This window comes from Macaca nemestrina, unplaced genomic scaffold (genome assembly GCF_043159975.1).
Source record: "Macaca nemestrina isolate mMacNem1 unplaced genomic scaffold, mMacNem.hap1 Scaffold_676, whole genome shotgun sequence".
Classification (NCBI taxonomy): Eukaryota; Metazoa; Chordata; class Mammalia; order Primates; family Cercopithecidae; genus Macaca; species Macaca nemestrina.
The window spans coordinates 1-10595 of record NW_027257840.1 but is presented as its reverse complement, the minus strand read 5'-3'; the positions used below and the strand labels follow the sequence as shown (position 1 = coordinate 10595).

The following is a 10595-nucleotide window of genomic DNA, read 5'->3' as shown; positions in this document are numbered from 1 at the left end:
TACAAAATCAAGTTATATTGGAGAGAATCATTGCTTTTCTAAAAGTTCAAGATAAACATTTTAGCATTGGGCCATAAGAGTAGAGTTAGAACCATAAGAAAAAAAAGTTACAGGAGCTAACAAAAAAGTGGAAGGAGAGACTTACCATTCCAGACCTTGTCAAAGGGAGAAAGAGGAAGAGCAAAAAGCAATAATGTATGACCTGCAAATCACGCACAGCAGAAGTTGAATTTCTGAGCTAGAAATCTGAGAAGCCTCAATAAGAAAACTCTACCTTAAGAAATGAAATTACCATTCTAAATGAAAAGGGAGCATTTTTAACCTGAAACTAGAGAAATTAAATGGATCTCAGGAAGCAACGTGACAGAACTAGAACCCATAAAACAGGAAGAAGCTGCAATTCAGGAGATTATAAAAAATTTAAAGAAATTGATTTCAGAATAAAAATCAAAACCTTTTGCAATGTTTACTGAGAACAGATAGATACTTCATTTAAAAAAGGAGAGAAAAGAAACAATACTGTTTAAGCTGTTTACTAAGAACAGATCAATACTTCATTTAAAAAAAAAAAAAAGGAAAGAAAAGAAACAAACCAGGCATAGTAGTATGCACGTGTAGTCCCAGCTACTTGAGAGGCTGAGACAGAAGGATTGCTTGACCCCAATAGTTCAACTTCAGCCTCGGCAGCATAGTGAGACCTCATCTTTAAAATATGTTTTTTTAAAAAACAAAATAAACCTTGTTCTAACCTAATGGACTACATTTTTTAGTTTTGTATTAATGTATTTTTAATATTAAAGCTCAATCTTTAAAAAGGCTTATAAATAATTTCGTTGTAATAATAGCCAACTTTATCACAAAAATTTCTTTTATAAATTCATTCTTTACAGACCTTTTACAACCTGCATAGGCCTTTGGTAACATATTTAGAATTTCTGCTTTGCCCTATACTTCCCTTTTCTTAAATAACCAGTCATTTTACTCCAGAACAAAAATTTACTACACAATTTTCTATCTCATACAAAATTATTGTATTTTTAAGCTTTCTTACCAAAAAATACATTCCCATACTTACAAATGTCTTTACATTTTCCTCTCCTACTTACTGGTTCCTTTCTATCTTGTTTCTATTACCTCCCTAAATTTACTTTTTGAGACAACCTATAATAAACTCTGAATTTAGACAAAATTGTTCTTTTTTCTGAATAAAGAATATATTTTTATGCCTTTCTCATTAAAACACATCTTTTGATATACTTTATATATATTGATTAAAATGTTAAACTCTTAGTAACCTTAGTTTCTAGTGAAAACTTAGGTGGCAAAAAATTATAAACCGTCTCTCACATATCAAGTATTTTATCTTATTTAAAAATGACTTAGATATTTAATGAGTATCTATCACTTTATTTAACATAACATTAAGACTTTAAATTACATAAAAAGTTTATTTATATATGTTGATCCCATTTCAATTTAACTACTGTATTTTATTTTATTTTATTTTATTTTATTTTATTTTATTTTTTGAGACGGAGTCTCGCTCTGCCGTTCAGGCTGGAGTGCAGTGGCCGGATCTCAGCTCACTGCAAGCTCCGCCTCCCGGGTTGACGCCATTCTCCTGCCTCAGCCTCCCGAGTAGCTGGGACTACAGGCGTCCGCCACCACGCCCGGCTAGTTTTTTGTATTTTTTAGTAGAGATGGGGTTTCACCGTGTTAGTCAGGATGGTCTCGATCTCCTGACCTCGTGATCCGCCCGTCTCGGCCTCCCAAAGTGCTGGGATTACAGGCTTGAGCCACCGCGCCCGGCTAACTACTGTATTTTAAACAGTTTACCTAGATTACTTATGAAAACTGAGATATTAGACAAAGCTAGTAATTGTTTGAAGTTGTTTTCCTGTTAAACATTTTCATAACCCATGATTATTAGGTGTTCACCTAAATAAAAATCTTAAAGTTAAATAAATGAATATTTTCCCAGTACCTCAAAAGATGCAGCTGTTTTGATTATATCAACAATGTTAAACAAGATCATTCTGTTTCTAGGCTAAATTCATAGTTTTACAAGCTTTGTGTCAAACCTTGGCACTTTAAAACATCTATCAGAGATGAATATAAAACTGTCTGACCAATAAATCTAGGCAAAAATGTACACTGACAATTCTGAAGACATTTCTATTTTTACTTTATCAACACATTTAAAATCAAATAATTTATCAAATATTTACTTAAGTCACATTAACTAAAAATATTTGGGTTTTTTATTATATTTTTGATAAAATACTTTAGGCACTTTTTTCTTTTAAGTTAATCAGAGCACTTTCATATATTCTGGTAAGAAAATAGCACCTACACACAACATAAAAACATGCAGACAACACAAATATATAGACATAAGCAGGTTCCCTAGCTTTTATTTTGAAATTTTAGTCTTGAGACGGTGAAACAGTAACATTAACACACCAATTGATTAAAGGCATTTGGATCCAAATTATATTTCTGACAAAATAGAACCTGTTCATATTGCTAAACTTTATTTGCCCTGTTAGGTAATCTAATGAAAGCTATGGAACAAAATTTTGGATAAAACAGTTTGGGTTAAACAAACAAACAAACAAACAACTCTTTTATCTTTTTTCTTCCTTTTTTTCAGTTGCAATTAAGTTTAGGGTTACATGTTCAATGTTTAAAATTTCAACATACATTTGAGCTAGTATTGGATGTACTGTACAAGAAAATCCAAACCCCCAAGTGTCCTTGAATGAATAACAAATCTATCTCATGTTTGCCAATATGTTCGAATAGTCAATATGAGTAGAGAAGTATTTTTAAAAAGCTACTTGCAGTTTTATTTAATTGTTTTTCTTCTGGCTCCTGAGTGGCAAACAAAGGAATTTTTTATGCTGGAGATACTTTGTATTATTGCTGTAAGTTTAATATCTTGACCTGTTTGATCTGAGAGTCTGTTATAGATATGTATCTTCCTTCCTTCCTTCCTTCCTTCCTTCCTTCCTTCCTTCCTTCCTTCCTTCCTTCCTTCCTCCCTCCCTCCCTCCCTCTCTCTCTCTCTCTTTCTCTTTCTTTCTTTCTTTCTTTCTTTCTTTCTTTCTTTCTTTCTTTCTTTCTTTCTTTCTTTCTTTCTTTCTTTCTTTCTTTCTTTCTTTCTTTCTTTCTTTCTCCTTCCTCCCTCCCTCCCTTCCTTCCTTCCTTCCTTCCTTCCTTCCTTCCTTCCTTCCTTCCTTCATCCCTCCCTCCCTCCCTCCCTCCCTCCCTTCCCTCCCTCCCTCCCTCCCTCCTTCCCGGCTTTCTTCCTTTTGAGTCAAAGTCTCACTCTGTCACCCAGGCTGGAGTGCAATGAAGCAATCTCAGTTCACTGCAACTTCCACCTTCCGGGTTCAAGCAATTGTCCTGCCCCAGCCTCCCGAGTTGCTGGGATTACAGGCACCTGCCACTACACCTGGCTAATTTTTTAATTTTTAGTAGAGATGAGGTTTCACCATGTTGGCCAGTCTGATCTCTTTGGCCAGGCTGGTCTCAAACTCCTGACCTCGTGATCTGCCCACCTTGGCCTCCCAAAGTGCTGGGATTGTAGGTGTGAGCCACCACACCCAGCCTCCTTTCTTTTAGAATATAAATATTCATTTAACTATTCTATTACTCCAAGCAACTGTTAAGTAAAACAAACCTAATTCCCAAAAGATGTGTAGGTTGTTGGTTGCCATGGAGCTGTTGTAATTTGTAAAGCCATTAATTTAAAAAAATCTTTAAGACTTTTTTTTTTTTTAACATCTTGTCTGGTGTGCCATAAGCAGTGAGTTTATCTCAACACTAGTTGAAAATTAGCAGATTCAAAATAGCCAGAAGAAAAAATAGAGAAATTGAGAACTTAGAAAGCTCTACATGTTAACTCTATGGTTGGTTGTAGATTTTTAACAAGCTTGGAGAGTTTGAATAATGACCATTGAGCTCTGAATTTTCCTTGACATAAAGGAAGTTTGCTCATTCGTTTAAAAATGTGCATGAGAACAGACCATCATATGTAGCCAGCTGGAGTCTCAGAAAACCTGGCATGCCTTAATGTTTGAGAATCTCACTTTCTTTCTTATTAATCTCTCAAGAGCAAAGAAAATCCTATAAATCCTGCCAGAGAATGTCAGGAATTTCGACTAGTGTTTCAGGTATTGGCTTTCTAAATTAGTCATTCTGTGTCCATCATTTAGGATGCTTATTTTTGCTCACAGAAGCTTTTCAGAAATAAGCTAGGGCAAAGAAGAGCCAAGTTACTTATAGGCATGTGTAACTAAACCTAAATCAGAGTGTTCACAAAAACTTCAACCCATGTATGCAGACCAAATGAAACATTAAACTAGGTATCCAGAACCAATGTGAATTCACCAGAAAAGTCATGCCCAAGAAACAATGCAAATTGTATAAAAACTAGAGTAATCTTTTAAAGTGTTTGTAAAACAAACAAACGCCCAAAACTTCCATAATTTTAAGAGGCATGCAAGTTCCTTTATTGAAGCCTGCCTTAGAACCAAACCAAATCCTGAATAAAGTCAAAAAGCCTCTATCAAAAAGAGACTCAGCCTAAGAGAAGATTCACCAGGTCAGAAAAGACAAGGCATGCAAGTGATGAGCTCAGAGAATTCAAGTGAAAACTGCACACCAGTTCCAAGAATCGCAGATTCCTTCTAAAATTCTTTTGCTTCAGGTCCTGCTTCTGGACACATTTATGTCAACCTAAATAACAAACAGAGAGATGCTGTTTGTTTGAAAGAAAACATTTATTCAGGAATAGAACACTGTAACTATTCAGAAATAGGACACACACTGTATGTGTGCCATAGTAAACTGTGTGAGTATTCAGGGAGGTAAAGGAAGACAAAGGTTTTTAAAAGAAAAATGAGGAAGATTACATAATTATTGCAAGATAATTATCTTTGCTACAAGGATCAATAACAAGGTTGGACAGGCAGTTGCTGGGCATATGTCTTGCAGAAGTTTTTTTTGTGCAAAATTGCAATGGCCTTTGTGCAAGGTTGTGGTTTTTGCAGAGTCATATGTGATCATTCTTATTATAAGTCATTTATGCATAAGAACTCTCCTTTCATGACCTTCTTTAGCTCTATTTTTTTTTCACGCAAGTGACTCCATTTTGATTCTAACAATTCTGACAACTTAAATTCAACTAGTTGTAAATGTTAGTCACATCTATAAAATACATTCACAGCAAAGCTAGACCAGTGTCTGACCATACTAGTGGGCCCCATATCCCAGCCATGTTGACACATAAAATTAACAGTCACAGCATGTGAAAACTGAATGGTGCTTCCATGTAATCAGAAACAAAACAAGTGACCAATAAGATCATTGTGGCCATGAAAAGGGTGCCTTCACATACTTCAATGTATACATAAATCACTGCAGATTTTGTTTAAATACAAATTCTAACCCAGTAGGTCTGGGATGGGGTCTGGGATCCTGCATTTCTAACAAGTTCCTAGGTGATGCTCATGCTGCTTATCTGTGTCTGAGTAACAAGACCTCTGAAGACCTGCCTGAGAGAAGTAGATGATCAAAAAGACAAGGCAGGCTTAATAAATGGCTGAAACTGGGGCACAAGATAAGCAGAAGGCTCTGAAATTATGATGTTCAAATTTGAGGTGAGCCAGAAAAGATGTAACCATTGCAGCAACTTCTGCAAAGCAATAGCATAAAACCTCAGGACTCTCTGCTGAAATAATTGGCTTGTTCTGGGAAACGACAGAGTTTGAGAGTCCCAGTAACTAGTAGGCAGAGACCCGTATGAAATATCAGAAGAGTACTGAGCATATTAACCTCAAAACAATGCAGTGGGAAAGTACTAGCTGTGTTTCTGACATCTCCGGAGAAATGAAGGGGCTGTGATTAAATGAGATCACATTGGTGTTCCCATGTGGTAATTAGTTACATAAGTATCTCTAAGTCAGTGGCTCTCAAACTTTTCTACCAAAATGCCCATAATAGCAGAGGAGAGCTAAAAATGTATTCCCAAGAGCCTGTCTTAACAAAGTCCACAGCCCTTTGAAGCTGCACATTTTCACTCTTAAAGGCCTATAGATGTTGTATTTTATATTATTTAGAGTTCCCCAGAGAGACAGAATCAATGAGGTAGATATGTAGATATAGCTATTTGAGAGAGGATTTATTAAGAGAATTGGCTGTTGGGATTATGGAGGCTGAGAATTCCCATGGCAGGCCATCTGCAAACTGGAGATCCTGGGATACTGGTAGGATGGTTCAGTCCAAGTTCAAAAGCCTCAGAACCAGGGAAGCAGATGATGTAATTTTCAGTCCAAGGCCAATGGCCTGAGAACCCCGGGGGCGGCTGGCATGTCTTAGAGTCAAAAGGCCAGAGAGCTTGGAATGCCTATGTCTAAGGGCAGAAGAAGAACACTCCAGCTCCAGGAGGGCGGGGGGTGGGGAGGGAGGGGAGAGAGAGAGACTCACATTTTCTCTATCTTCTGTTCTATCCAGGCTCCCAGCTGATTGGATGGTGCCTGCTGACATTGAGGGCAAATCTGCCCCACACGGTTCACTGAGTCATGCCAATCTCCTCTGGAAACACCCTCACAGACACACCCAGAAGTGATGCTTGTCCAGCTCTCTAGATATTCCTTAATCTAGTCAAGAGGACACCAAAAATTAGCCATCTTGTATTCCATTCCATAAAATATCTGCGTTTGTCTTAATATAAAACTATTTTATATTATTTGCAATCAGATAAAGAGACCTTCCAGCAAACAGGACTCAGGCCTTCTTATCCTCCTGGTACACATCATATACCACCTAGGGGAACACGTAAGAACTTTGGTCACCTGCATATTGGTCATCTACATCAGAGGCTGACAACTACTCCTGAGGGCAGAATCTGGCCCACCATATGGTTTTGTAAATAAAATTTTACTGGAGCACAGCCATACCCACGATGGCTGCTTTCATACTATAGAGGCAGAGTTGAGTAGTTGCCACAGATACTGTAGGGTCACAAAACCAAAATTATTTACAGGAGGTATTCAGATAACATCGTTTCATTTAATGTCATGTTTGTTGATGAGAAAAGAATTGATTCCCAGCCAGGTGTAGACAAGGGGAGTTTGCATGTTCTACCATTGTCTTCATGGGTTTTCTCTGGGCACTCTGGTTTCCTTCCACAACTCAAAGATGTGAATGTGAGACAGGTGTCTAAATTATCCCAGTAGGCGTGAGTGTGTTTGTGTGTGTGTGAGCGCCCCTGCCATTGGATAGCATCCTGTCCAGGGTGGGTTTCTGCCTTGCTCGCTGAGCTGCTGGGATAGGCTCCGGCCACCCTGACCCTGAATAAGCCGTTTGGAAAATGAATAAATAAATAAATTAATACAAATTATTACAGAGTAAAAATGTCATAAACTGTATGGTAATCATACAAATGCATAACAATAAAAGATGCAGTATGAAGCACTCAGAGAGCCTGCTGTGTTGGTTTTTGTTTGCTTTTGAGTCGTGTGGTGGGAGGAGGTACTCCTTACAATTTTCGCTTTGCAAATATTTATTCTTTGATTTAACCCATGACTACTACAACTGCCATCACTCAATGATTCACCAAAAATTGGGTAAATAATTAACTCATTTGTTTTAATTAATCTTAAATGTATGTATAGCTTATGTTTATTTCAATGTTTAATATTAGAAGTGTTTTGGGTTTTTATTTAGAAGTTTGGTGGTGTTTCACCAAAAATTGGGTAAATAATTAACTCATTTGTTTTAATTAATCTTAAATGTATGTATAGCTTATGTTTATTTCAATGTTTAATATTAGAAGTGTTTTGGGTTTTTATTTAGAAGTTTGGTGGTGTCTTTGTGACCAGAAATATGCAGGAGGAATTTAACTCTTGTTTAGATGAATTAGCCTATGGCAAGATTGGTTTCATTATATGTTGTTGCACTTAAAGTTGCGGTTTCCAAGAACCTATCTATCAACAACGGTAAAGTGAGGACTTATGTACTATTTGACTCTTCAAATAAAAATTTTGGCCACCCTGATCTAAATTATTGTGTTGCTTTTCCCTTAATAATTGATGTTACTGTTTTCCCAGATTTGTATGTAAAGAGTCCTTTCAGATGTTATAAATGAAGCAAGCCTGAATTAGTTAGATCCCACTGATCATTGGCTCAGATATTGATGTCTACAGAGTGAGCCAGATCTTCAATTAGACACACTCATTTAACTCAAGTAAAGCAAACGGGGCCAGCCCTATTGAAGTGAGCCAGCTCTTCCAACCTGAGCTGAACCCATGCCCCTGGACAGGGAGAGCTAAAGTTGTCTCATGTAAATGCAAATGCCTTCTTGTGTAAGCTATTCTGTAATGAATGATGCAGGGGAAATTAGTGTTTAGACTGCCTAGTACTGATAATTATGGATTACGAGAAAGAAATTAAACAGAAAATGAAGAAAGTGAGCACGAGGAAATGCAGAAAGCATTCATACTCAGGACAACTGGAGGAATTTAGTATCCTGGAACCTGACAGCCCAGAACAGTTCAGAGCAGAGCCAGCCAGGGCAGCATTCAAGCAAAGCTTTGAGACAGTGCTGAGAGTTTAATCCGGGATAAATGTGGCTGACAAATCCAAAGGACAGGCATTGGGCTAAAAATAGCATATAAGCCAAGGGAAAGGAAACCCAGATTTGAAACAGAGCAAGAGGAAGGATGACAGCCAAGTTAGGAAATATGAAGAGGATTACACCACAGAGAAAGGGAAACTAGCTTGCCTTTAATGGCTTTTAAGTCAGTGTTTGAAGTTTGGGCAATTTGAATCAGTCAGAAGAGATTGAAGTTGTTTAGCAGGGCCATCCATTCAAAAAATAGAGTTTCAGGGTGCTTCTGAAGTTATATGTGTGTGTGCATGTGTGTGTGTGTGTGTGTGTGTGTGTGTGTGTGTGTGTGTGTATAGTTTTTTTTCCCCCTGAGTTTGAGGGCAAGACTTACAGAACCACACAGAAAAAAATCTTTATTCCTCAGAAATTCTGGGGTGGTTAGTCCCAGGAATTGGGGATTGGAAAAGCAAAATGAAATTTTCAAGATAAAGCACTTTTCTTACAGCAGAAGTTGTAAACTTGTTCCTGAAAGGGCTTGACTCTAAGGAGTGGAAAGAGATTCATACCTGAGGAAATCTCAAAGATATTTTGCTTACACGTGGTAAGTATTGTCTCTGTATTCATATTATATACGTGAAATCTGATTGGCTTTATATATTATCTATACCAACAGTTTTTCACTTCTGGGTAAAATGCTCCAAATGGGTGTTCCTCCATTCCACCCCCTAAAAATAAAATAACTAGCTCAGTTACTGTTGTTGCTTATCTAGTGTTAACTAGAGGTACAGAGATACAAAAGGACAGGAATTCTCTCAACAAGGAAACACGTTGTTTCCCGTGTCTCTAACTGGTATCCCTGTTGTGTCATGAATGGCATCAACCTTAGGATAAAGATGACGTAGAAGATAGTTAAGTGGTGGGGCTAGAAGAATCTTAGCTCTTGCTGGCATCAGGAAATCACTGGTGTACTCGATGCTGGACCTCCAGTTATAGGACAGATAACATTTGTATTTTGCTTAGATCATTTTGAGTTGGAGTTTCCATTACTTGCTGCCAAAATCATACCGATGCATACTGATATGTGCCAGGTCCTCCTCCAGATGCTGAGGATACAATGGTAAATATGAAATAGACAAGGGTTAATTGGAAGAGCAGCAAAGAAACCAGATAATTTTAGCAGAATAATTGATGATGGCTATTTGACCACCAAATTGGTGCCACTGTTGACTAACTGATTTGAATTTAGGGGAGGGGATGAATCCTGGGGATGCAATACTAAACCCATTGTAGGAGTTAAAGTTTCTAAAAATTGAATGGTTATTTACATGCTGACCATTGAGGAGATGTTATGGAGGGCTGGGAAACAAGGATTCTTCCATTAAGAAACCTCCTTTAAGGGGACTCAGAAAGAGTATCCAAGAATATGAAGGAAAATCAGGAGAATATGGAATCAAGGAAGCCAAGAGAAGAGTATTTAAAGGAAGCCATGGTCAACTGTGCAAAGCAGCTTAGGAGTTAGGAAAGATGCAGGCTGTAAACTGTTAGGTTGAAGCACAATAAGGTCAATGTGAACCATGACAAAAGAAGTTTCGGTGTAGAGAGAAGGGTGGGTGTCGGACGGGAGGGAATTGAACAAGGAAAGGAGGGAAGGGCAGTGGAGTCAGGGATTATTTTTGCAAGCAACTTAGCTGGAAAGGGGGATAGAAAAATATAGAAGATTGTGCGTATTTGGGGAGGAGAGGGAGAATTTCAAAGTTCCACAGAAGATTCTGTTTGGCCCTCCTGATTGAGAACTTCTTATAAAGAGGAATAATCAGTTTCCTTTAGCCTTTATTACAGGCCCATACCGTACAATAGGTATTCGGAAAGGGCCTGTTTTAAAAGGTCCACCCTGTGAGTCACATAATGAACAATGAGAATTAGATGGGTAGGTTTGGATTTCCCAACAGTATACTTGATGTGTTGAGTTTGGCTATGA

At 37.7% G+C, this 10595-nt stretch overlaps 1 long non-coding RNA gene across 1 annotated transcript; it reads right to left on the bottom strand.

Annotated features, from left to right (window-relative positions):
- Positions 1 to 4493: 4493 nt before the first annotated feature.
- Positions 4494 to 10075, bottom strand: LOC139361596 (uncharacterized). The gene is made up of 3 exons (XR_011619147.1): positions 9683 to 10075; positions 6493 to 6665; positions 4494 to 4743 (listed from the first exon to the last, which is right to left on the bottom strand). It is a non-coding gene; the product is annotated as an uncharacterized lncRNA (long non-coding RNA).
- Positions 10076 to 10595: the final 520 nt, after the last annotated feature.